We start from the raw sequence: 27,861 nt of genomic DNA, 5'->3' as shown, positions 1-27,861 counted from the left end.
TTTATCTTTCTCCTGAGCTACTAACAGATTTCCCCAGTTCTTTTTGTTAATACCTTGTCACTGCCACCTCCTGAAGCTTGGACATTCCTCTTGGTGACCAGAAATGCTCTATTCTCATGCTCACTGCCATAGATCTTGCAGGCTGTAAGAATCAGGGGAGGTGAAATTATGCTACAGGAGCAAAAGACTCGCCAAATCATAGTGGCTTAGAACACAAAGATTTATTTCTCACTACTGTTCATGTGTGTTACAAGTCACCATAGCCTGTTCCCCTTGGGACATAGGCTGATGGAACAGCTACTGTTTGCAACATTACTAGTCTGCTGGTTGAGAAAAAGAGAGTTGAGAAATGGCAAATCATACACTGGAAATGACACATGCCACTTCTGTATATGCATCGTTGGCTGGAGGAAATACCATGGATTGGCCTGACATCAGAGGTACAGGGAAGTATGGTCCTCCCCAGGATGAGAGTTTTCAGGGACAATAATTTCGTTTCTCATATGTGTTGTTACTATCAGGATATAGGTGGCTCTATTAGTTATTAGGACCTATCAGAATATTTCTGCTCCTCTACCAGGATAATAAGTGCTGTTGCATAGGGATAAGAAGTTTCAAAGTCATTGGCTGGGCTTGAGTTGCTGGCCGGGAATAGTTCCGCTAATTGGCTTGGCAATATTTCTCCTTCTTATCCTATCACAGAACCAGCCCATTCTGGGTTCTGGGCCTATTGTAGGATCAGGCTTAGTCCAAGCGGGACAAATGGAACACATCTGTGTGCCGCCTCCTGTCCTCCAGCATTAGCAACCAGCTCAGAGGGCTTATCTAAGCTTCCTTTTGGCTCATGCACCTTCTTCCTGAAAAACTGTTTTTTGATTGATTGATTGATTTTTTTCTTTCAGCTTGGCCAGCCATTTCACAGTACACTGCCAGAAGATTCAATTTGTCTTATGTTTCTTCCCAAAGTGATTTTTTTCATTAGCACTGTTTCTTAAACCTCAGTTCATTCTGGGTTTTGGCCTGCCCAGCACTGTTGTCACAGGTCTCTGTAATTCTTTTCAATTTATCTCTCTGTTACTCAAAATTTCCCTGGTCTCTCAAGGCTGTTTAAGCATCAATGAGGTCATCTTTGCAGTAATAACTCAAATTACCCTGACTCATCTTGCCCACTTGCTCATGTAAGACCTTCTGACCTCACAAAAGATCTCTCCATTTATTTCTGAGAGCAGTAGGGGTGGGAGCTGGGACTTGGGTCTTTTCTCTTTTTTCTGTTTAGGTTCCCATCTCATGGATGGTCACTGTTGGTGGATCCAAAATGGCACTTGGATTATTTAGGGCTCTTTGATCGCAAGCCACAGAAACCAATGGGAGTTTAAAAACTGAGAGTTTACGATAGGGACACGAGGTCACCCCTTGGAAGGGATGGGATACAGCTGGTCCTCAAGAAAGTTTAGATTCAAAAAAGAAACCTTTTGGAACTTTCCCAGTCTCTTTCACCTGCTTGTTTCTGAGTGTCTGCTTTTTGAGTTTGCTTCTATAAACTGGGTCTTTCTTTCTTCCCTTGAGCCCTAATTGGGAAGATGCCCTAGTTCTTCTTGAATCCCAAAACCAATTTCTGTCTGAGAGGGTCCCATTATCCAAGCCTAGATTTTAAATAAATGTTAAGGATGAGAAGGACTTAGTAAAAAAGAGAGAAAGAGGAAAAAAAAAAAAAGGCTGTTGGAGGCTCATACAAGTGGACTTGGCAGAGCAAGGCAGGAATTGGGAATGAAAGACTTCTCCTGAGTGGGGTAGTTATTCTAGCTAGGTATTGCACTATTGTACTATATAGTTAGCTCAGGCTGCCATAACAAAACATCACAGGCCAGGTGACTTAAATAGCAGAAATTTGTTTCTCATAGGTTGGGGGCTAGAAGCCCAAAGGTGTTGGTAAGCTCTGTCTGCAGACACTTAACACTCCGAGGTACTGGGAGTGAGGGCTTCTGCACATGAAATTTAAGGAGACACAATTCAACTCACACCAGCTTCTGTTGCCCAACAAATCGTCTCAAAACCCAATGATGTAAAACCAAAAAATGTACTGTGCTCATGGACTAGGTATGTAGGAAGTCTGGAGAGAGTACCTTGGGGCAGCAACCTCGCAGCTCTGTGATGCCTGAGGCCTCAGCAGTGGTGACTCAAGTGACTGGTGCTGGCAAATAGTTGGACTGAAAGATTCCCTTCTGGGAGGGCTTCTTCACTCACACCTTCTGTCCCTGGGCTGAAGGAGCAGAAGTCCATGCTCAGATGATACTGTCGACCACACAGCTCCAAGGAGGCCCGTGAGTGACTCAGCCTCACAGCGTGGCAGCCTCCAGAAAAATGAACCTGTGACACGGCAGCTCAGGCCTCTGAGAATGAGTGTTCAAATGACTAAGAACCCTGTTGTCACTTCTGCTGTGCTGTATTGGCTGAGACAGTGACAGGCACAGATGAAAGGAAGGTGAAGGAATGTGTGTTGTAAAACTGCCTGCCACAACAGGTGCTCTGCGAAGTGTCTACTAAATCTCTGTTCCGTGTACCTTCTGTAAGATCAGTATCATCCCCAGACTGTTGCTTCATGCTCTTTCTGAAAGTTGGGCAAACCACCAGGTTTTTTTTTTTTTTTTTCTTTCTTGGTTTGATGTCTGTAAGCATCAATATATGCCAGTGGCTACACTCAAGTTATTTTCTGGACATGCCTCTTAACATTGCAATAGATCCAGGCTTTCTCATGCTCATGCCTCTCTAGTTTCTGTGGGTACTTTGATCTGTCAAGCTCTGCTGAGAGAGTCACACTTAATATCTTTCTGAGATCCTTTGTTCAGTTGAAAGGAATCATAGGGGTCCCAAACTTGAAGTTGGAATTTCTTCCAAACGTCTTCTCAGTTTTTATCGTTTATTGCTTAAGGAAGAGAGTTACTTTTTCAAAATCTACAAGTTGTTGAATTTTTGAACTCTTCCTGTCTCTTCTATTCATGAATGTAAACTGAACTTTTGTCTTTGTTGTTGCGCCTTTTCAGATGCATTTAATAGTTAGCAAATGTTGCTAGCCTTCTGTTCATCAACCGCTTCTCCAGGCCTATGAACTTAGATGGTACATAATCTGTCTTCCAAGTTCTTGGTAAGTTACCAAATGTTTCCCCATCACACCAGCCTAGAGAACATTTTCTCACACTTTAGCTAAAAAGATTCCACATCTCTGCTAAACATGTTATGTACATAGTAACTATCTATGTATGTATATCTGTATATAATTCTTTTTTAGTGACACCATTGTAATTCTTGATACCAACTTTTTGTCACTCTGGATCAGTAAAATTACATAGTAGTAATAAGTAGCACTAAAATATAAGGGGCTTCAAACAATAAAGATTTACTTCTCACTTAAGCTCCATCTCTGTTTTGTTACAGAAGGGAATTTGGCTCCTTGAAGTTATTCAGGGGCCCAAATTGGAAGAGCAGCCACAGACACAAAATTGCTGATTGTTAGCCAAAGGAGAAAGAAAGAGCTCCAAGGGGTTTTGCACAGTCATATACACTTTCCAATGGGGATATATCAGTATTCTCACCACTCAGTGGCCATCGTTAGTTACGTAGTCCCAACCAATCACAAGAGAGCCAGAAAGTTCAAACCAATCACATGCTTGGTTCAAATTCTTTGTGTAGATATACACTGTGTTCATTACTTGGGTAAATATCTAGTAGTGAAATTGCTAGGTCATATGGGAAGTGCATATTTAAGTATATAAAAATTACAGTAATGTTTTCTGAAGGAGCTTTGCATTTCCACCAGCAGTGTCTGAGAGCTCCATTTGCAGGACAATCTTATAATATCAGTATTTCTAGTCTTTTTAGTTTTAACCACTATCAGGAGTATGTCATGGTTTCTCAGTATGATTTCAATGGCATTTCTCTAATAACTAAAAAAGTTGAGAAAAATTTTTGTGTCATTTTTATAGTTTTTTGTGATGTGTATGTTTATATCTTTTGCCTATTTAATACTGGAATAGTTTTTGCTTATTATTGAAAAGTAAGAGTCCCGCATATTTGGTTATAAATTCTTTATTGGATATATGTTTTACAAAGATTTCAAACCATTTGGGTATGCCTTTTCATCTACCTAGCAGTGTCTTTGGAGAAGTAAACATTTTTAATTTTGAAGAAGCCCAATTTACCCTTTTATTTCATAAAAAGTGTATGCCTTTTGTATCCTACCAAAATATCTTTGCTTAAAGTCATGAAATCTCCTTCTATGATTTCTTTAAGAATACTTACAATTTTAGATTTAATATTTTGGTCTACAATCTATAGGGAATTAATTTGTTACATGGTAGAAGGATAATGATTGAGATGCTTTTTTTGCCAATTTATTATGATGATTTTCTGACATTATTTTTATAATTTGTTGAAAAGACTATCCTTTTTCCACTGAATTACTTTGGAACATTCATAACAAAATTAAATTGAATGGATATATCTCTGCAGTCTCTGTCCAGTGAAGAGATGATAGATGGAAGGATAGACAGATGATAGACAAGTAGATAGATAGATATGTACTCTGTTCTGCAGAGTTTCTATTTCATTCTATACAAAGATAATAGATGACAGATATAAAGAAAGAAAGATGGATGGATAGATGGATAGATGGTGGAAATATTTAGACACACATGTTTATCTTTATATCAATAACATTTGTTACTGTAACTTTATAATAAGATTTTTTTTATTTTTTTATTCATTTATTTTTTTGACAGGCAGAGTGGACAGTGAGAGAGAGAGACAGAGAGAAAGGTCTTCCTTTGCCGTTGGTTCACCCTCCAATGGCCACCGTGGCCGGCGCACCGCGCTGATCCGATGGCAGGAGCCAGGTGCTTCTCCTGGTATCCCATGGGGTGCAGGGCCCAAGCACTTGGGCCATCCTCCACTGCACTCCCGGGCCACAGCAGAGAGCAGGCCTGGAAGAGGGGCAACCGGGACAGAATCCGGCGCCCCGACCGGGACTAGAACCCAGTGTGCCGGCGCCACAAGGCGGAGGATTAGCCTAGTGAGCTGCGGCGCCGCCCTATAATGAGATTTTAATCAGGTGATGTAAACGTGTCAACTTTGCTCCTTTTCAAAATTCTTTTTCTTACTTTTAGTCCTTTTTTCCATATGAAATTTAGATCATACTGGTTAATTTCCACTGAAAATTCCATCTTGGTTTTTATTATGATTAGACTGAGTCTATAGATCACTTTAGGGGAAATTAATCTTTTAATAATTCTGAGTCTTCCCTCCATGAACTCATTGCATCTCTTTTTCCATAGGTGTCTTAATTTCTCTTAGAAATTTTATGCTTTTTGGTTTATACATCTAAATATATTTTATAAAATTTATCTCTACTTCATGTCTGATGATATAATTAATGTGATTTTTAGAAATTCCTAAATGTTTTTCTATTATATTGAAATAGTATTGATTTTACTATATTGACCTTGTGAAACTCACTTAAAATTTTATTAAGTTTTTAATAAAGTTTCCTTTGGATTTCTTGTTATTAATTTTAGTTATTTGCATTTTAGAAATGACCTATGATATAAGAAAAGAAAATTACGGCCAAATATTCTTTATAAACATTGCCTAACAAGATATTAGTAATTTTTTTCTCTCTGTGCTTTGAAAAACTTGTTATGTTTTCAAGTTCACCATTCTTTTTTCTGCTATGTCTAATTTACTGTTAATCCCATCAGTGTATTTTTATTACAAATTTTTATTTCTATCTCTTCTTATTCTGTTTAGAGCTTTCTAAATCTCCCATTTCTCTCCTTATTATGTTTTATCCTTGATCATTCATTTCATACTAATCATAGTTATTTTAAAGTCTTAGTCTATCAGTTATATCATCTCTTCCATTTACGGGTCTATTTCTATCCAATGATTTTTCTCCTGTAGTCCCATTTTGGAACTTTTTATATAAATAATAATGTTTGAATGCTAGTCATTGTGATTTTATATTGCTTAGAGCTGAATATTATTATATTCCTGTAAAACATGTTGGGTATTTTCTGGTTGGTAGATAAATTACTGGCAGGTTGGTTTTATCCTTTTGAGACTGTGTTAAAGCCTCTCTAGGGTGAGTCTAGAAGGACGTTTCTCTAGAGCTAATTTAGTCACATTTCTAAAGTGTTCCTTTTTTGGGTCTCTACTACCTGCACTCTGTGAGGCCTCTCCAGTGTTGTTGGGATAAACTTGAACAATTCATATATGAACTTGGGGACTATTCACCCTACAGCTTCCAAGCAATTATTTCGTCCTCTGGAGGTTTTTGTTCTGTTCCATGGTTTCCCATCATATACATTTGTAGATTGGTGTTTTTTCAAGACATGGGGGAATCCCTATGCAAATTTCTAGAATTCTTTCTCTGTGTAGCTCTTGGTGACTTTATCCAGCAAATTCCAGTGGCCCAAAATCTAATCTCTGTCTCTTTAATTCAGGAAGATTGCCAGTTTGTTTCTGTGCCACAGTCTGAGAATGAATTATCTCAGCAAAGAAGAGAGCCTGGGCCATGGTAGAGCTTGCCTCTTTTGTTCTCTTTCCTCAGGGACCCAAGTGTAAGGTGTCCGGCGCGTAACAAATCTTCCCAGGCAGACGAATCAATTAATTCACAGGCTTTTATTGGGGTTCCGCTCCCGGACGAGGTTCCCTGGTCCCAACAGAGCAACAGAGCAGGGACCAGGGAAGTCGCGCATCAGAGGTTGGGAGAACTCCTTTTATAGATTCAGGGCATGGGCGTTAAAGGTTGAGGTGGGTCTGATCCTCATTGGTTGACCTTTAGGCACTCTCAGGGACCTTGACAAGGACTTTCTTCCCCGGAAGTAGGCCTCTCCATTCCTGGAAGTGTAGGCCTTCCCTCCTTGCGGATCCCAAAGCTACCACCAAGTCCATTGATTTTTGTTTAAAGTCCGAGTATAGGTTGTGGGGAGCAACTTGGACTAGACTAAGTTACTGGAATTAATACTTATTCTATGCATCTGCTCTCCCACAATATGGCGCTGGGAGAGGAGTAAACAACTTTTACACAGCTGCCTCCAGTTCGACCAATAACCTGCAGGAGCTGATCCTGCTCCTGATTGGAGGAGAGCAGCGTACTCGGCGTGTGGGCAGCCGAGTTGGGATTGGCGGAAGAGGACTATAAAGGAGGAGAGAGACAACATGTACCAGGAACATCTAAAGGGAACATCCAGATAACATCTGAGCAGCCCCCCAGAGAGCCGGCCGGCGGTGTGCCGCTCCCCTGCAGAAGCGGGGAAAGTGGCAGGGGGAGCCGCCCTTCCACGGAGGTGGAAGGGTCCGCAGCCAACCCGGGAAGGACCAGCAGCAAACCCGGGAAGGGCCGAGCAGACAAAAGAACAGCGCAGGGTCCTGTGTCGTTCCTCTGCGAATGGGGGAGCGACAATAGGTGTTTTCTAGATTTTCTGCATTTCTCTATTTATGATCAACTTGATTCATACAGATCCTTATTTCCTAATGTTTAGAAGAAAAAAGTGGGTAGGATGTTTTAATAACTAATCAATACACTTAAACTATGAAGTTTAGCTATAGCAGTTGTGTACTAATCTCTGTATAAGCTTCTTGGAATTTGAAGATTATAAAGACATTAATTTATGTACATATTCTTTGAAAATATAAATTAAGAATTGGCCTTTCACATCAAGTATATTTAATAATTTTATTCTGCATCAGAAACATTCCTGATTGAATTGAAGAGAGAGAATTTTACTTACAGAATCCCTTATGTCCTTGCCATTTGGAAGTAGGCAGGCATACAGGTTAAAATCGATTAGGTTTGTGAGCTGGAAGACCATGCCTTCGCCACGCCCCTGTGTGACCTCACACCCTACCTGATGCCTTTACCACGCCCCTGTGTGACCTCACACCCTACCTGATGCCTTTACCACGCCCCTGTGTGACCTCACACCCTACCTGATGCCTTTACCACGCCCCTGTGTGACCTCATGTCCCTACCTGGCCACACTGGCCAATCAGGTTAATTAACCACTCCCCTTTGGAAGTGGGTTAAAAGTCCCGGACACGGTGTGTCCTTGCTCTCTTCCCTGGCCTCTTGCCAGGAGAGGGCTGGCTATAGCCTTGCGCCTCCAGGACATGTGGCCTTCGGACCACCTGCCCTAGGCTTCCTGGCCTAGATGCTCCTCCACGTGGCTGGTTCCTGGTGCTCGGGATGAACCCAGATCCACCTCTCTCTTAATAAAGCTCTCACTCTCCTATGCATCTTTCGCACTAAATAAAAGCCTAAAATGTACCATGCTGCCTCATTTATTTATGCCAGTATTTAGAATTCTTCTCTAAATATTAGACAAGAACCCTCTTGGGCTTATTAATATTGGGGATTTACTAATAAGCATATGGTGATATCTTATAGCACCCCAAATTCTGGTAGCACCCAGATGGGACTTCTGGGGAACTTTAAGAGGCCACATTTTTGTATATATTTTAGGGGGTCATTTCCAATATCAATTTGATTATCTTTCCTGTACTTTTAAAAATGGCTCTCTTAGTCCAGTAGATATGAATAATTCTTTCTCAGCTTTCCCCTCTTTCATTCTGATACTCCTCACATTAGTACTCAATTTCTTCTTAGAATTAGGTCCAAGGTAGCAGCTTTGCTTTTTCCACATTCCACTTTGTGTTTTTTTTTTTTTTTTTTTTTTTTTTGACAGAGTGGACAGTGAGAGAGAGACAGAGAGAAAGGTCTTCCTTTGCCGTTGGTTCACCCTCCAATGGTCGCCGCGGCCGAAGGCAGGAGCCAGGTGCTTGCTTATGCTGGTCTCCCATGGAGTGCAGGGCCCAAGCACTTGGGCCATCCTCCACTGCACTCCCGGGCCACAGCAGAGAGCTGGCCTGGAAGAGGGGCAACCGGGACAGAATCCAGCGCCCCGACCGGGACTAGAACCCGGTGTGCGGGCACCGCAAGGTGGATTAGCCTAGTGAGCTGCGGCGCCGGCCCGCTTTTTCCACATTCCATTTTGAAGGACAGTGATCATCAGGACAGAATTTGTCTATCCTGTTTCGAGGAGAATGATACTTTTAGTAGGTTTGTGCCTGTTTATGAGACATTCCCTATCTCCCATCCTTTTTACATCTTGTCTCTAGTCCAATCTTGTAGCCTGCACGAGGGAAGCATTTCTGAGGCAGTTTGTATAACATATGCTCTTGTAGCATTCACTCCATCTTCTCCTCTGTTTGCTTAATTTTATCCAAATGGCTTCTGAATCCATTTTAATAATGAGGTGAACACAGGTAATTAGTTTAGTGTATAACTCTTTCTAGATGGCAATGTGTCATAATGAAGGACATGATTGATTCATGATCAGCTGGTGTTTCTCTAGTGCCCCTGCCCTGTGCTGTTCTACATAGTAAGAGCAGGGCAGCAAAATACAGGCAGTATTGCCAACAGCCTTTACATCTCAGCTTAGCAGGAAAGAGTCAGAGACTCCAGAAAAGATGGTTGTTCATAAAATAGGAGGAAAGTAGGAGTGGGAGCATCTGGATCTATTATGCAGAGGGATCTGGTAAGCATAAATAGGGTCTGTGCTTCTATTGTTGATTAGAATTCTGTGAGTCTTAGTGATCTGAAAGCAGCAATACGTTTCCCATGACCATAATTTTGCATCATACACGTGTTGCTCTTTTTTGAGAATGTACGCACCTGAATGGAAAAATGGCTGGCTGTGTCTGCCCTGAGTATCAAATGTGACAGGACCAAATATTGACAATCTTTTTGGAACACTGATATACAAAAAGCAGTCAGAGCTGATAACAAAAGTAGGTTCAAAAGTGTACATTTTAGGGCCCAGCGCTGTGGAGTGGCAGGTAAAGCCACCGCTTGTGATGCCTGCATCCCATATGGATGCTGATTTGTGTCCTGGCTGCCCCACTTCTGATCTAGCTCCCTGCTAATGCACTTAAGAAAGCAGTGGAGGATGGCCCAAGTGCTTGGACCCCTGCATCCACATGGGAGGCCTGGAACAAGCTCCTGGTTCCTGGCTTCAGACTGCCTGGCTCTGGCCATTGCGGCCATTTGGGGAGTGAAACAGCAGATGGAAGATCTCTCCATCTCTCTATGTCTCTCCCTCTCTCTTTCTGTAACTCTGCCTTTCAAAAAAAAAAAAAGTCTTTTAAAAAGTACATGCCCAGCAGTACTTATACCCCTTACCACATATAATTGATATTAGTATTTAAGCAACTTAACTGTTAATTTGGGTATTTTAAAAGCCAAACAGGACCTTTAGTTTGTCTCTAGATTTATTTTTTTTTTGCTCAAACAGGCTTAGTGTATTGGAACATTCTGTCTTGTGAGCAACATACTGGAATTATACCCATATCATTGAAAACATGTTCATGATTGCTTTTAATTATTGAGTGTGAGGGTTTTTTTTTTTTTAGATAAAAGAACAATTTTTTCCCTAATGTTCAATGAACTGAACATTGTTTCCATGGTGTCATAAGACAGATGTGAGATGATTGATTATTTTAACATTCTGGAAATACATCCAAATGGTGCAGTAGCATTTCCCAGAATGATATTGTATTTGCAAAACACACACACACACGCACACACACACACATAGTATGAGGGAGAGAATGAGGGGGAGAAAACAATGACTTATTAGACACTAAACTAGCTCTATACTTGAGATAAGAGTGAATTATGTGACTATCAGCCTGGTGTTCAAAAATGATTGTCATATTCTCTTGGGGAAATCCTTAGATAAACAATACATTAAAAGAGCAGGATACTAAATTGTATCATAGCTATGTGAAGCAAACCACAAAGCATGTAAACTATGAGATGGGACTTCTGGTTAAACACCATGGATTCAATGCATTTCCCTGCTGCCTCCTGAAATCACAGTAAAATGTTAATAAAGGATTGCTAAAAATAATAAAACAAGAGGTCATGGAAAACTAGAGATTTTGTTAGACTTAGGTTAGAGATACCTGCAGGTGACAAATGTCATTTAAATGTTAGGCAAGTATAGAAGGCGAGTGTGCAACTGATAACTGGCTTGGGAAACTAAAGAAATAAGGGAGACATGAGAGGGAAGTCAATTCATGCTCTATCCCACAATGGCTCAGGAAGTAATAATGTTGATTGTGTTTGATGGCAGAGGTACAAAACTGCTTAAAAGAATGCCTTAAAAATATTCAGGCTTCTAAGTCTCCTGTCTGTCATGCAATAGGCTGAAGGTTCCTTGATGGGAAAGCTCCAAGAGGAAGTCCAGGTATTCAGATAAAATTCCCTTGGATGGGAATAGTAGAAAAAGAAGGCTATTAAGTGGCTGAAAGACCCCCCCCCCAATTCTACTTTCCTTCACCCACCTCCAAGAACATAGCCTGCCAGATTGTATACTCTACCTTGAACTTCACTTATATCTTTACTTTATCTGAAAGAGAGAGAGAGAGAGAGAGAGAGAATCTCCTATCCGCTGGTTCTCTCCCCAAATACCCAAAATGGCAGGGATAGGGCTAAGCTGAAGCCAGGAGCCAGGAACTCAATCTAGGTCAGCCTGTCATGTGGGTATCAGGGATCCCGACACTTGAACTATCACCTGCTGTCCCCAGGGTGGACAGTAGCAGGAGCTGGAACCGGGAGCAAAGCCAGGACTCTAACCCAAGCACTGATATCGAATGCAGGCATTCCAAGGAGGAACGTAACGGTTGTGCCAAAGGTCCCACCCTGTATGCCTTTCTTTGACGAAGACTTGATTCTTTTCTATTCCAGTTTAAGAAAAAAAGACTTAAAGATATTGACAATTGGGGATTCTCTTGCAGTCTTCTAGAGAAGTTGATCACAGCACCTTCAGTTTCCAATCAGCTTTTGAGATATTTAACATTTGGGAAGCCTATAATCCTCAGCCATTGGAAGCAACTCCTAACACTAAGCATAGAGGCCAGACCAAACAAGAATGAAAAGAAACCCCAAGGAAAAATAATCCATAACAAGACTAGAAGAAAATTTCAAATCGTTAATATCTTCAGAGATACAGGAAGAGACTCAGGTTGCTGTACCGCATGAAAGATAGAATAGCTGGTATGTAAACATCACTGAATGGCTGGAGAGTAAGTGAGGTTATTATACAGAAAGTAGAACAGAAAGATGATGAGATGGACAAATGGAGGGAAAAGACAAGAAAGTTAGAGAATCAGGTAGGACAACCCTAAAAGCTCTCAGAAAAAAGTAGGACCACACATAGACAAAGGAGCTGAAATACAGCTAGAAAAATAAAATTATGCCTTCAAATTTCTAAGGGAAAGTGACTTTTCAACCTAGAATTTTTTCATACCTATCCCAAATATCATCTGAAAACAGAATGAAGAATGTGGATTGGAGGTAGAGGACAAGGTCTCCAGGAAGTGTGATTTCTTAAAACAACAAAAGGAAATGAAATTGATAGGTTTTCCGGATGACATTAATTCTATTCAGGTTACATTCCTTTCAGATGATTTGAGAATGGATTGATGATAGTAATATAGAAAATGAAGCAAGCAAATAAGCAAAGCAAACATCAGGTTTTTAATTCAAAGCTGAAACCTATTATTTTTCCTCTAACCAGAAAAGGAAGGAAAAGATCATACAATTTAGAAAGGCATTATAGAACGGAGTAAAAATCATTCATAGCTCTCCTTGGGAGAGAAAGCCATCGTTAACATGTTGCTGTTTCTCCAGATTTCAGCTGCACTGGCTTTAGTTAATTGCTGCTATTTACTTGTGTTGTGACAGCATCAGTTTACTGCGGAGAGCACACTGGTGTTGACAGGTGGCTGCTGGAATCCCGAAGTTCTTCCCTTTGTTGAGTCAGAGGAGCAGTAGCTTGTTAGCACGTCTGGAAGCCCTGACCTGGTGTTCTGACACAGAATTTGCCCAGTCTCCTTTAGGGAGGTAATCAGGCTTATCCTCGAAGGACCATTTTTTTCCTCCCCCATTCTAATCAAATCTGTTTTCAGTGCCCAGGGAAGCAGATGTTCACCAGGGTTCTGAAAGTCCCCACAGAAAAGAACAAACTTACTGACTCCATGCATTCACAGTCTGGAATCTGCTGGGAAAAGAGTGCTACTCACACAGAGAGCCAAGCTGGTGAACCAAGAAGGGCAACAAGCAAGGAGACAGTGCAGAACTGTGGGGAAGCAGCTAGGAGAGTCAGGTGCCTGGGAGACAATGCCACATGGTGGTACAGGGACTGTGGCCTGAACACATGACTTAACCGCTTGGCCCAAATCTAGAAGCAGCTTCTCCATTCAATAAGCGCATCTGTTTCCAGACTGTACAGTGATGACTGTGGTATTCTCAAAACTCCTTTGTTTCGTTTTGTTCAAAAACATTGACACACGGGGAGCTGTCACAGTGGGTGGTGACAGTGGGGGCAGGGAGGAGGGAGCTGGGAAGCCAGGTAGAGTTGGAGGCTTGAGTGGGCCTGTGAGAAGCCCTCTTACCTCCCCTGATGGGTGGAGGGATCTGCTACAGACCAGGTAGAGAGATAGATTCTCATGCAGCTACCAGTGTTCCCTCTACAAGGTGAGTGGAAGGGCCCAGGGAGGCCTCAGTACCCTGCAGAGACTTGGCCTCCTGGCAGTGCCTGTCATCCCCAGACCTGGAGCTCATGACCAAGGACCACAGCTACATATGACCAATGCTGCGCAGCTCAGAATGGCAGACATTTCTTCCCTCCCAGTTCTGGAGGCAGGAGGCAGAATTCAGGGTGTTGACCGGGCTGAATTAGGCCCAAAGAGACAGCCTTCCTTGCCTCCCTTGCTTTCTCCCTTGATTTGCTGTCAACCCTTGGCATTCCTTTGCTGGTAAACACTTGGTTCTCATCTTTGCCTCCATCATCACAGAACCATCTTCTCCCTGTGTCTTCATATCATCTCCACACGGCTACCATAAGGACACCAGTCATGCTGGATTAAAGACCCATCCTGCTCCAGTATGACCTCAGCTTGACTATTTCCATCTGCAGCCATTCTGTTTGCAAATAAGATCCCATTTTACAGTCTTGGGGGTTAGCCCTTTAATATGTCTTTTGGGAAAGGTACAATGCAACCAATTACAAATGGCAGGGGAGACATGCTGGTTGCACAGTTTAGAGATTGCTATTTTTCTACGGTAAATGCTTGTGCAAAATTGTCATAAAATTATTTGACAATACGTACAGTTGTGATAGGCTCTGGAAATCCTACTATAGTGGCATTGAATTTATTCTGAAGGGTCTGAAAGGAACAGTCCCTCTGCCATGGGCACAGGCATACCAGTGAGAAAAAGGGGAACTGGAAAGCAACAGGGACTGAACTCGGGAACAGAGTAGGCGCCAGGCACTGAGAAAGCTGCTTTCCCCATCTTGCCACATACATATGGCTGTTCATTTCCCCTTTTGCTGTGAGAAAGCTTTTTTCTCCTTTCCCTTCCCCTAGACATGGTTTCTGTGTTCTGCTTCAGGCAGCTCACAGCCTCCTCATCACATCATATCTACATCCACAGGCTCACTGGAGGCTCACAGCTGCACTTCCTGGGAGTCTGAGGGCAGAGGGGCATCAGCATGTCACACAGCATTGTCCACACAGGACTGCTCCTGCAGATGGCTCCCACTGGCTAAGTGACCACAAGAATGAAGATGCTAAGATGCTATAGACAGCTTTGAAAGGAAAATGCATTGGTATGAGAGCAGATGGGGAGGAAGCCAAAGGGAATAGTCAGATATCGTTGCCAGCAAGTAGGGAGATGATGTATAAGAACATACTGGGTTGGGGTGGGGATTAAGATGGCGGATTAGGGAGGGAGCTGCTGAGGTCCTGAACTGGGCATGTCCTCACCCTCCACATAGGTCCACTGTGTCCCTCCAATTTGTGTAGCGTTTCCTCTGCTGTTTAACTCTTCCCTGAGACTGCTTTCCACTTTTTTTAAACTATCTTCTCCTAGACTAGAGCTCCCATATCAGCATTGGAGAGTGAGGTGAGACCAGACTGCAGCAGCCCAAGCCACTGGTGAAAAAGCTGCAGGAAGAGCCTAGAGGGAATCCGGCTTGGAACCCCATGGGGAATAGTGTGCCTTCCAAACTAGAGGAGAGAAATCAAAGGACGGGCACGTATTCTCTCCTTGATCACCCTGCAACTGAATCCTGTAACAAGCTGATAGAAAGCAGGTGCATTTTGGACATACAGAACAGCTGTGCCAGCTCATTTCTATGCCTAGCAACTAGCCAAGTGGAGACTCTGAGTCTGGTGGGGAGAACAGACAGGGGGCTGGGTGCTTATGACTGAGAGACTTGGGTGCTGAGGCTGTGGACACACTGAGACTGTATGGGAGGACTCAGGGTGTGGCTGGGACTCTGGGCAGTCACTGTGGGAGGATCCACATGATTAGGGCTCCCTGGTTACCTGGCGAGGGACACTGCTGGGGATTCTGAGCTTACACTGAGGACTGCACAGTGTGGTTCTTGTGGCACAGCCCTGGCATTGGTCTCCTTTGAGGAGAGGAGCTCAGCTGAGTCTATGCCAACAGGAAAAAAAAAAAACAAAACAAAAACAAAAAAAACACCTCCCCTTTGATAAAAAAAAAGAGAGAGAGAGGAGAGAGATTTACCACACCAAACTTGGGTGTGTCATCTCAGACACGCCCTTCACCCTGGAACAATGAACAGAGCTCCTTGGCCACACCCACCACACAGCTCTAGGTATTCCCTGAAAGCAGACACTCCACTAATCCAGACAGACATATTCCAAAGATAAAAGCCAGAACATGGGGGGGGGGGAGGGGGACAAAGAAACCAATGAGTATCCCAACAAATGACAAATAACAAATGCACCAATTAAAGAAACAAGAATAAGGAAGACAACATGATGTCCCCAAAAGAACACGACACTTCAATACTAGGTTGTAAAGCTGATGAGATGGAAGAAATGCCAGAAATGGAATTTAAAAAATTGATCATAGGATTACTTAGAAGTAATCAGAAGCAAATGTGTCAGGTCACAGGGCGTCAGACCACCTGGGCCCAGCTGGGTCTCTGGGGCAGCCCTCTCCTCCCACAGAGCACAGCGTGTTCTCTGCAGTGCTGTGTGCCTGTGTTCTTGTCCCTTCACCACTTGAGGACCTCCTTGATTGCTCTGCCTCTCTTGATTCCTAATATCACAGCATCAGTGAACATAATGAACTCTGTTCTCCTTAAGAACCTCTCTGGGAGTAAGTGTTACGGGGAGAATCCCTTATCCCATTACTGCTGCACAGAATAATCACATTCTAATAGCGTGAACAGTTAATGTTTCTGCCCAACTGTGAGACACGCTGACAGAAAGTGACTTGGCCACATGCCAGGTCCTGCCTCAAAGATTAAAGGCCTTTAAAAACAGATACTTCCTGAATAATGGTTTACTGCAACTTCAGGATAAAATAAAAATTACTTTGAAAACACAGTTATCAGTAGATACAACTGCTACTGAAGGTCTGGACATGATTGCGCTCAGACAGCATGTTTGTTCCACTGACTCAACTGTGGGATTGCAGGAAAGTTCCTTTAGGTATTGAAGAGGCACTAACAACATCTGAGCCTGTGCCCGTCTCATTGCTGCATAAGGTCTCATCCACTTCGTCAACATGCTCTTGGCAATGGATCAATGTAAATGGCAAAAACCTGCACCATAGATTAAGGTTTTTTTTAAAAATATTTATTTTATTTATTTGAAAGAGAGTTACAGAGAGAGGTGGAGACAGAGGGAGAGGTGTTCCATCTGCTGGTTCACTTCCCAGTTGGCCACAATGGCCGGAACTTCGCCAATCCGAAGCCAGGAGCTTCTTCCAGGTCTCCCACGTGGGTGCAGGTGCCCAAGGACTTAGGCCATCCTCTACTGCTTTCCCAGGCCACAGCAGAGAGCTGGACTGTAAGAGGAGCAGCCGGGACTAGAACTGGCACCCACATGGGATGCCGGCACTTCAGGCCAGGGCTTTAACCTGCTTAGCCACAGCACAGGCCCTGAACTTTTTTTTTTTTTTTTAAGAAAGATTTGTTTACTTATTTATTTGCTGGTTCACTCCTCAAATGGCTGCAACATCCAGGAACTAGAAATTCCATCTGGATCTCTGCAGCTGCCCCTACAATGCTTGCCTTGCCCCTGGACTTTTTGCAGTACTCTTTCACCAGCCAACAATTCTCTTACATGCATTTACAAGGGTTTGTTTCTTTGCTTTTGAGGGACAAAGTTGTTTCATTTTTCAAAAATGAAATTGTACTATGTTTATTATTTTGATATCAGTTTTCTTAATTTAAAATTATCAGAAACATATTTCCAAGTAGATAGAAAGTTAGCTCATTCTTCTGAGAACTGCATAATATTTTATAGCAAATCTTCCCTAACCTGTTCAAAGGTTTCCTTTTTTATAATGATGTTGTTTTCTTGTTCTGTGACAGCATTGGATGTTTCCAGTCTTTGTAATGTTTGTCACTGGTAGGAAAAACACCTGTTCTTTCATTGGAATTTGTCCAATCAACAGCAAGACTGAACTAATTTCTTCTATTTCTTGACCATTTTGAATTTTTGTTTTCTCTAAATCGTGCAAGTGTTTTCTATATTATGGCATTGTTTAATTTTTCTTGTCAACAAGTAGGAATAGTTTGCATATTTGAGATCAGTCACAATCTATCTTCTCTTTTAAATTGGTTTATATTTTTCTTCATCATTAAGTAGTCTTAAAGTTTAATATAAGTTTTATAAACTTTTCTTTTATGATTTTCTTCCTGTGTATACTATTTAGAAATCTTTTCTAACCCAGAAATCATGCAGATTTTTTTCCTAAGATTTTTTGAAATTTTGTTTTCTGACATTTATGTCTTTGATCAATGTGGCAGTATGTTTATATGTAGCATATTCAAAACTTTTAATTTATTTGTTTGATACACAGAGAGGAAAGAGAAAGAGCAAGCAATTTCATCTGCTGGTTACTCTCTGAAAGCTCTCAAAGGCTGGGACTGGGACGGGCCAAAACCAAGAACCAGGAACTCAATCCAGGCCACCCATATGGGTGGCAGAAACACCCATCACTGGTGCCTCTCAGAGTCCACATTAGCAAAAGCTGGAATCAGGACACAGGCCTGGGTGATACTCTGATATGATATCCAGGCATCCCAGCCAAAATGGAAACATTTGCATTTTAACCATTGGGCCAAATGCTCACCCCATTTTGGTATGTATATTTATAGACAGTATAAAATAGTATTATTTTTTCCACATGGAAAACCACTAATCCTGAAGACAAAGCACAATCAAAGTGATGACAACAAGAGGTGGAAGTGGGTAAGTTAAAGCAAAAGCAGACGGATCAAGAGCAAAGGTTGTGGCAGTTTTGAGTAAAGCTCAAGGCATTTGCTTATGGAGTTTGGGGAGGGCTGAGGAATGACCACATCTGATCATCAGACTATTTTAAGCAAGTTAGCCAACACTTTAGCAGAAAAATACTTAGCAAGTCTTCACTGCAGAGACCACAGTAATACTCCTGCTCATTCCCTCATCAAGCAAGCGCAGTTTTGTGAGGGTTTCAGTGGGAAACCATTATGCATTCACCTTACAGCCCTGATGGCATCCTTCTGACTCCTTTATGTTTCCTAATTTAATATTCCTAGATGGCACCTATTTTTCTTCAGTTACCAGTAGAAAAAAGACTGAATTTATATGATTAAATTCTCAGGACCATCAGTTCCTAAAAGTGTCTTGAACTTGATGGAGTTTATGTGAGAAATAATGTTCATGGTTTTTTTTGTTTGTTTGTTTGACAGGCAGAGTGGACAGTGAGAGAGAGAGACAGAGAGAAAGGTCTTCCTTTGCCGTTGGTTCACCCTCCAATGGCCGCCGCAGCCGGCGCACCGCGCTGATCCGAAGCCAGGAGCCAGGTACTTCTCCTGGTCTCCCATGGGGTGCAGGGCCCAAGCACCTGGGCCATCCTCCACTGCACTCCCTGGCCACAGCAGAGAGCTGGCCTGGAAGAGGGACAACCGGGACAGAATCTGGCGCCCCAACCGGGACTAGAACTGGGTGTGCTGGCGCCGCTAGGTGGAGGATTAGCCTATTGAGCCACGGCACTGGCCAATGTTCATGTTTTTAATTTGATCTTTTAATTCAATTTTCCTATAAATTCTTTGAAGTCCCTGTTACATTTAAAAATCATCAAAAGAGTAGATTTCAAATGTTTTTTGCCACTAAAAGGAGGTGATAAATGTTAATTAGCTTGATTTACTCATTCTACAACATATTAACATATCAAAACATCATATAGTACCCCATAATTTTATTTACAACTACCATGTATCATTACTATACATAAATACATTTTAGAAATATTTATTTTTGTTTGCAAGACAAAATTACAGAGAGAGAGAGGGAGAGACAGAAAGGGAGATAATCCATCTGCTGGTTTACTCTGCAAATGTTGGCTTTGACTGGAGCTGGGCCAGAGCAAAGCTGGGAGCCATGGGCTTCTTCCAGGTCTCCCTCATGGATACAGGGGCCCAAGCACATGGACCCTCTCCTGCTGCTTTCCCAGGCTCATTAGCAGGGAGCTGGATTGGAAGTGGAGCAGTCGAGACTCCACTGGTGTCTATATGGGATGTCAGCATTGCAGGCGGCAGCTAAACCTGCTGAGCCACATGCCAGCCCCAATAAATAAATTAAAAAAAAAGAATAGAAAATAAAATATTTTCACTTATTACTTTTAAGATTTTTAATTTCATGGTGTGCCTCAATGGGGATTTTTCTCATGGTTATCTTGATTGGCATTTATTAAACTTTTGGGATGTGTGGGCTTCCCTTTTTTATCAAATTTGGAAAGCTATCCCACCATTATTTTTTTCAAAGTTACGTCAGTTCTGATTCTGGGTCAAATTTTCTTCTTTACGTGTCTAGAAACGTTTTATTGTATGTAGGAGCTTGATTGCTATTTCTTGAGTATTGGAATTAGTTGTCTCCTCAACAGAATGAGTTTTCTTCTGGAAGGCAGGAAATTTACTGGAAGATTAGCATAATCATTCCAAGTCATTTTTAAGATTGCTTGGGAAAGTCTGAATTGGCTTTTTTCCTTTTAGTGATAGATGAGCTATATTCCTGTACTGTAGCCTTTCTCGGGTCTCTATTGTATGCCCTCGGTGTTTGACAAGCTCTCCCTACTCCCTCAGTCTCTCTACATGTATGTGTATGTATATGATTTGCCTCCTCAGATTGGGTAGGAATGTATTCTTCTGTGCAGGGCTTGGCCGCTTGCAAACTAAACATAGGTAGCCTCCACGGTAAGTGAGAAATTGCAAGAAATCAGTGTTTGGTAAGCCAGCCTTTGTATCTAACACTGTTTCAGTTCTTTTTTTAAAAAAAATCTATGTAAATATTAATAGGTAAACACTTATTTTAAAGAATTGTTCAGGTTATGCCGCACCTGCTGTCCTTAGGGTCATTATCCTCCTGCATTATCTTCTGTCTCAGTTGATCACTTCTTAGGGCTGGTAATTTTCTTAGACCAGCACATCTTCATTAGCGATTGTTTTTCCTGGTGAGAATTTTATAAACATGGAATTGTTAAAGTGTTCTCTGGTTTATTATTTGTTTGTTCCTCAAAATGTTTACTGCAGCTGGAATTCCTAGGGTTTTCACTAATCTGAGACCTGTTTTTGCATTAGTACTTCAGTCCACTTTTTAAAAAAAGACATTTATTTTTATTTATTTGAAAGATAGAGTTACACAGAGAGAGAGAGAAGGAGAGAGAGAGAGAGAGAGAGAGAGAGAGAGAGAAAGAGAGATCTTCTATTCACTGGTTCGCATTCCAAATGACTGCAACAGCTAAAGCTGAGCCAGGAGCCTGGAACTCCATGCAGGTCTCCCATGTGTGTGCAGGGGCCCAAACTCTTGGGTCATCTTCTGCTGCTTTCCTAGGCACATTAGCAGGGAGCTGGATGGGAAGTGGAGCAGCCGGGACTTGAACCAGTGCTCGTATGGGATACTAATGTTGCAGGAAGCAGCTTAACCTGCTGCACCACGGCGCTGGCCCCATGGTATCCATGTTTATTCTGCCCCGTGCATGGCAGAGATGTGGGACTTTGACCTCATGCAGAAGATATGCTTGCCTTCTGTCTGGAGGCTCACAAAGTCAGCCTCCCTTTTGGCCTCCCAGGAGCAGAGGGCACAGCTTTTTCAATTCTCCTTTTCTAGAAGCGGCAGGAAGCCCTTCGAGAGTCCTGGTTTTCTTTGGTATTCCTCCTTCCCAATGAGACGGCTTTGTCGCACAGCTCCAGGGAGCACCATCCCCAGGGCAGGGTTATTGTGCTCTCTCTCCACTGGGCTGGGGGGTGCTCAGTTCCAAGATGTAACCCCTAGAGACTGGATTTCATCTGAGCTCTCCCCTGCGGGGAACTTCCTTTCTTTATTTTGAGCTCCATTAAGTATTTAATGTGTTTTATCCACATTTTATCCAGCAGTTCAATGTGCTTGTGGTTGAAGGAGCAGGATCTATATTAGTGCAGTTTACTATGTTAGCAAAATGTTTTTATAGCTTTATTTTTTATTTCCTATTTTTACTTTATATTTAATCCACGAAATATTTTTTCAGATGGTAATTAGGACTGTGGGTATTTAGAAAAGCTACTCAGAGAAACATTTTGTCTGTTGATTTTGTATGCTGTGTGTCTTGGAGAACAAATGTTAATTCTGTCTTTTGAGGAGGTTGATTTTCTCTGTATGCAGCCCTATTGCCTGCCAATAACAATTTTGTCTCTTACTCCCTATGTGTTACCCTATACCAGTTTTCATTTTTCTGTTTCATTGCATTGTTTGTGATTTGCTGTGATGGCTAGTAGTGGTGTTAGTGATCACTACGCCTAATTCTAGGTCACTGTATGTCTTTTAAAATCAAATTATGGGGGCCTGCGCCCTGGCGTAGCAGATAAAGCCACTGCTGCAATGCTACAATATGGGCACCATTTTGCGACCCGGCTGCTCCACTTTTGATCCAGCTCTCTGCTATGGCCTGGGAAAGCAGCAGAAGATGGCCCAAGTCCTTGGGCTCCTGTACCCGTGTGGGAGACTTAGAAGAAGCTCCTGGCTCCTAGCTTCGGATCAGCACAGCTCCAGCTGTTGTGGCCAATTGGGGAGTGAACCAGTGGATAGAAGACCTCTCTCTCTCTCTCTCTCTCTCTCTCTCTCTCTCTCTCTGCCTCTCCTTCTCTCTCTGTGTAACTCTGACTTTCAAATAAATAAATAAAAGTCTTAAAAAAAAAAAAAAAGACCAGGTCCTATATGTTCGTGGCAAGATACCACCGACCGGCTTCTCTCTCTGCCCAATCCTGCTGCCTCCTGGCTTCTACAAGAATTGATTCCTAATCATTACCTGCACCTTGAACTCTGTATCAGTATCTTTTTACAGATAATCCAGCCTGAAGTTTTTCTCCAGGTTGCTTGGAGCTTATAAAACAAATCAAAAGGAAAAAAACCCACTGGCTCTGGTCATTGTGAGCCTCTATCTGCAACCCCGGCACTCCATATGAGCTCTGGTTCCAGGCCGGGCTACTCCACTTCCATTGCGGCTCCCTGGTAAGTCACCTGAGAAGCAGTGGAGGATGGCCCACGTACTTGGGCCCTTGCCACCCATGTGGGAGACACGTGTGGAGTTCCAGGCTCCCAGCTTCAGCGTGGCCCGGCCCGGCCACTGCAGCCATTTGTGGAGTAAACCAGCAGACAGAAGCTGTGATCTCTCTTTTTCTGTGCCTCTCTCTCTCTGTTACTCCGCCATTCAAATAAATAAAATACATCTTTTTTGCCTTTATGTTTACAAGTGATACTCTTCTATAATGTTTATTTTAAGTCTCTTTCAGCTTTGATATCTGTGTTATGTTAACCTTGCAAAAACAGTGTGGGAGGACCTTGCATTTTCAAAATGGCCTGGAAGGATTTACAAACACAGGGATTACCTGATTCCAAAATGTTTATTTGCTCTCAGCCTTTTGTTAGGAGGATGGAGCTTTGGTTATGTCCAATTTTATTTGTATTTATTCTTTTGTTTTGGTGATTACCATTTTACTACATAATCATCTATTTCATTTAAAGTTTCATACTCATTTTTCATTTTAAAAATGTTTACCATTATTTATTTATTTATTTATTTATTTTTGACAGGCAAAGTGGACAGTGAGAGAGAGAGACAGAGAGAAAGGTCTTCCTTTTTGCCGTTGGTTCACCCTCCAATGGCCGCCGCGGCCGGTGCACTACGGCCGGCGCACCGCGCTGATCCGATGGCAGGAGCCAGGAGCCAGGTGCTTTTCCTGGTCTCCCATGGGGTGCAGGGCCCAAGCACCTGGGCCATCCTCCACTGCACTCCCTGGCCACAGCAGAGAGCTGGCCTGGAAGAGGGGCAACCGGGACAGAATCCGGCGCCCCGACCGGGACTAGAATCCGGTGTGCCGGCGCCGCAAGGCAGAGGATTAGCCTAGTGAGCCGCGGCGCCGGCCTACCATTATTTCTAATTTTTCTTTTCCTTTTAGCTATATTCTCTTTCTCTTCCTAATGTTTTTTATTTGGTTAATCGCTTTTTTTCCCTTGGTCATTCATTATTGATAGAATTTATCTACTTTGTTAAAGATTTCTTCATTTGGAAGGCAGAGTGATGAAGAGAAATACAAGGAGAGAAAATCTTCCATCTGTTAGTTCATTCCCCAAATGGCCACAATGGCCACCACAGGGCCGGACTGAAGCCAAGAACCTGGAACTCCATCTCTGGGTCTGTCATGTCGGTGCCAGGGGTCCCAGCACTCAAGCCATCTTCTGCTGCTTTCCCAGGCACATTAGCAGGGAGGTGAATCAGAAGTGGAACAACCAGAACACTAATCGCTGCTCATATGGTGATGCTGGTATTGAAGGCAGCGGCTCTCCCAGCTATGTCACAACACGGGACCCCAAATCTACCTTTTAATATTAATTTTTAAATTATTTATTTGTTTGGGGGCCAGCACTATGGCATAGCAGCTAAAGCTGCCTCCTGCAGTGCTGGCATCCAATATGGATGCCAGTTCAAGTCCTGGCTGCTCCACTTCTGATCCAGTCTCTGATATGGCCTGGGAAAGCAGTAGAAGATGGCCCAAGCCCTTGGGTCCCTGTACCTGTATGAGACCTGGAAGAAGCCCTGGCTCCTGGCTTCAGGTCAGCTCAGCTCTGGCCATTGCGGCCATCTGGGGGGTGAGCCAGCAGATGGAAGACCTCTCTCTTTCTCTCTCTGCCTCTGCCTCTGTAACTCTGCCTTTCAAATGGCCGCAACTGCTGGGGCTGGGCCAAGCAACAGCCAGGAGCCAGGAGCTTCTTACCGGTCATATGGGTGCAGAGCCCAAGGACTTGGGCCATCTTCTGCTGCTTTCCCAGGCACATTAGCAGAGAGCTGAATCAAAAGTGGGGCAGCTGGGGCACAAACCGATGCCCATATGGGATGCCAGCACTGCAGGCACAGGCTTAACCTTTTATGCCAGAGCGCTGGCTCCTTAATATAATATTTATTTTTAAATATTACTTGATTATAGTCAAAGAATGTAACATGGCTTGAGAATATTTTTCTAAAATATATTGAAATTTTATTTGTACCCCAATGTTTGGTTCAGAGTTAAGTACTTTTCATGACTATTAGAAAAAATGAAATTTTCTGTTCCTTAGGAACATAGTTAACAATGTATCTAATAAATCATTCTTTTTAATTAGATATTCAAATTGTCAAAGTTTTATATTCTCAAGTAAATTTTGAGCATTTGATCTAATTCTAATAGAATTACATTTTTTCTGGTATTGTTGGGCCCTTTTCATTTTTTCTTAGTGTCTCTCTATTTCTTTTATATACTTTGGTTCTATGTTACTTGAGGCACAAAGGCTTATAACTCTTATCTTCCTGGAGAAGTCTACCTTTCTCAATAAGTCCTTCTTTGTTTAATTTAATTTAATTCTTTCTTTCTTTCTTTTTTTTTTTTTTTAAGATTGTATTTATTTACTTGAAAGTCAGAGCTACACAGAGAGAGGGAAAGGCAGAGAAAGAGAGAGGTCTTCCATCCACTGGTTCACTCCCTAGATGGTCGTAATGGCCAGAGCTGAGCTGATCTGAAGCCAGGAGCCAGGAGCTTCTTCTGGGTCTCCCATGTGGGTGCAGGAGCCCAGGGACTTGGGCCATCTTCCACTGCTATTCTTTACTTTTGAGGTAAGCGTTTGATGCAGCAAAGAAGATGCTACCCCATATTGGAGTGCCTGCATTCGAATTCCAGCTCTGCTTCTTGGTCCAGCTTCCTGTTACTGCACATGCAGGTGACGACTTAAGAAGCTGAGTCCCTGTCATCCATGTGGGAGGCCCAGATTGAATTCCAGTCCTCTGGCTTCAGCCTGGGCTAGCCGTGGCTGTTGTGGGCAGTCAGGGAACGAACCAGCAGATGGGAGATCTTTGTCTCTGACTGTGGGACTTTATCTCTCTGTTTTTCAAATAAAAATTTCAAAACATTTTTAGAAAGTCTTTACTTTTTCATTCTGATATGGCTAACAAAATATTGTGGCATGCTTTCTTTTTTGTTATCCTCTGCCCTTCCTTATATTTTACTCTTTCGGTTTTGTTCTTAATATGGTATTTGTCACCGGTTTTGAAAATAGTGTCTCTTAATATGGATGTTTTACTCTTCTGTATGTGGAATACTTCACCCTTCTAAGATCTCAATAACTTAGTCTAGAAAAAGATAAGACAGAAATAACTTGGCTGGCCGGCGCCGCGGCTCAATAGGTTAATCCTCTGCCTGCGGTGCCGGCACACAGGGTTCAAGTCCCGGTTGGGGTGCCGGATTCTGTCCCGGTTGCCCCTCTTCCAGACCAGCTCTCTGCTGTGGCCAGGGAGTTCAGTGGAGGATGGCCCAGGTTCTTGGGCCCTGCACCCGCATGGGAGACCAGGAGGAAGCACCTGGCTCCTGGCTTTGGTTCAGCGCGGTGCACCTGCTGCGGCGGCCATTGGAGGGTGAACCAACAGAAGGAAGACCTTTCTGTCTCTCTCTCTCTCACTGTCCACTCTGCCTGTCAAAAAATTAAAAAATTAAAAAAGAAAAGAAATAACTTGGCCTACGTAAGAATTTGTCTTTTCACAAGAAATCAAAGAGGACGGGGCGGCACTGTAGCGAAGCCGGTTAAGCCTCCACCTGCAGCACTGGTATCCAATATATAGGTGTCGATTTGAGTCCCAGCTGCTCCATTTCTGATCCAGTTCCCTGCTAAAGCACCTGGGAAGGCATTGAGGATGGCCCATGTGCTTGGGCCCCTGCACCCACGCGAGAGAACTGGAAGAGGCTCCTGGCTTCGGATCGGCCTTGTCCTGGCCATTGGGGCCATTTGGGGTGCTAGCCAGCAGATGGATGACCTTGCTGTCTCTTTCTGACTCTCTCTTTCTGTAACTCTGCCTTTCAAATAAATAATATAAATCTTAAAAAAAAAGAAAAAGAAAGAAATTAGAAGTATTGACAAGGCCCATTTTTCTGTATTTCAAAAGAACTGCTCGCTACTCAACAGCCAAGATAGGGAATCAACTGAGGTGTCCATTGATAAATGAATAGGTATGGTGTATACATTCTCAATGGAATATTGTTCAGCCATACAAAGAATGAAATTCTGTCATTGCAGGCAACATGGGTAGAACTGGAAGACATTAGGTTAAATGAAAAAAGCCAGGCACAGAGTTACATCGGAGGAATAAGTCTACAATATACTAGGAACAAGTTCTACAGTATACTAGGGTGACTACAGTTTACCATTTGTTTATTTCATAAAGATCTAAAAGAGTTTGAAAGTTCCCAACACAAGGACATTATACATGTTTATGGAGACGGAAATGTTAATCACTTTGACTTGATAATTATACGTTATATACATGTATCAGATAGGAATATATAAAAAGGGGGTGGCATTAGCACACTGGCTAAACTGCTGCTCAGGACTAGGCATTCCATGTTAGAGTGCCTGGGTTTGAGTCCTGGCTGTGCTGCACATTACAACTTGCTGCTAATGTGCACCCTGGGAGACAACAGTGATGGCTTGGGTGCTTGAGTCCCTGGCATGCAGATGGGAGACCTAGAGGGAGTTCCTGGCTCCTGGCTTCAGCTTGCCCCAGCCCCAGCTGTCCTGGGCATTTGGGAAGTGAACCAGTGGGTGGGAACTCTCTGTCACTCGGTTTCTCTCTCTCCACCTCGATGCCTTTCATATAAAATGAGAATAAATAGATAACATTTTTAGAAAGAGGAACATATCAAAAGAAAAGGAAAAGCGCTAAGTGCATCTTCGGTGTGGACGAGCAGGTGGAAAGAAGGCACATCCTACAGAGACCTCCTCTCTCGGGCTTCCCGGGAGCCCTCCTCCCAGATGCTGTGGCCCAGCACCTGAGCAGTCTCCCAGCTTCTCTCTGTTCTGCTTCCCACGCCAGAAACTAGAAGTGAGAGTAACAGCTTAATAAAATATATGCATGTAGAATGCGGGGAGAGCCTGAGGTCGGAGTAAGAGCAGAAAAGAATTGAAGAGAAGACATCCAAACAGAAGACAATTTGTAAAGCAACTGCAGAGTCCATTTTAGGGCCCTGCCAAGCTCCCAAAGCCATCTTGCAGCTCTCAAAGCCTCTCGAAGAAAATACTACAGTAAACCAGTTTGTTAGAATCGCTCACTTTCCCCACTCACTGTTTATGTTTGTTGTCCCATGTCTTCCAGGATCAGATGGACAAAAGGCTGCCAGAGTATCTCACAGAGACCATGGGCCCGGCCTCTTCGCTTTGTTT

At 42.8% G+C, this 27,861-nt stretch overlaps 1 long non-coding RNA gene across 1 annotated transcript; it reads right to left on the bottom strand.

Annotated features, from left to right (window-relative positions):
* Positions 1-52: 52 nt before the first annotated feature.
* LOC149128701 (uncharacterized) lies at positions 53-27,861 on the bottom strand. The gene is made up of 3 exons (XR_016213494.1): positions 27,764-27,861; positions 20,486-20,596; positions 53-142 (listed from the first exon to the last, which is right to left on the bottom strand). It is a non-coding gene; the product is annotated as an uncharacterized LOC149128701 (long non-coding RNA).

Source organism: Oryctolagus cuniculus, chromosome 1 (genome assembly GCF_051225735.1).
Source record: "Oryctolagus cuniculus isolate XC-2025 breed Fujian yellow rabbit chromosome 1, ASM5122573v1, whole genome shotgun sequence".
NCBI classification, from domain to species: domain Eukaryota; kingdom Metazoa; phylum Chordata; class Mammalia; order Lagomorpha; family Leporidae; genus Oryctolagus; species Oryctolagus cuniculus.
Note: the sequence above shows the minus strand (reverse complement) of the source record. Positions and strands in the feature narration are given on the sequence as shown.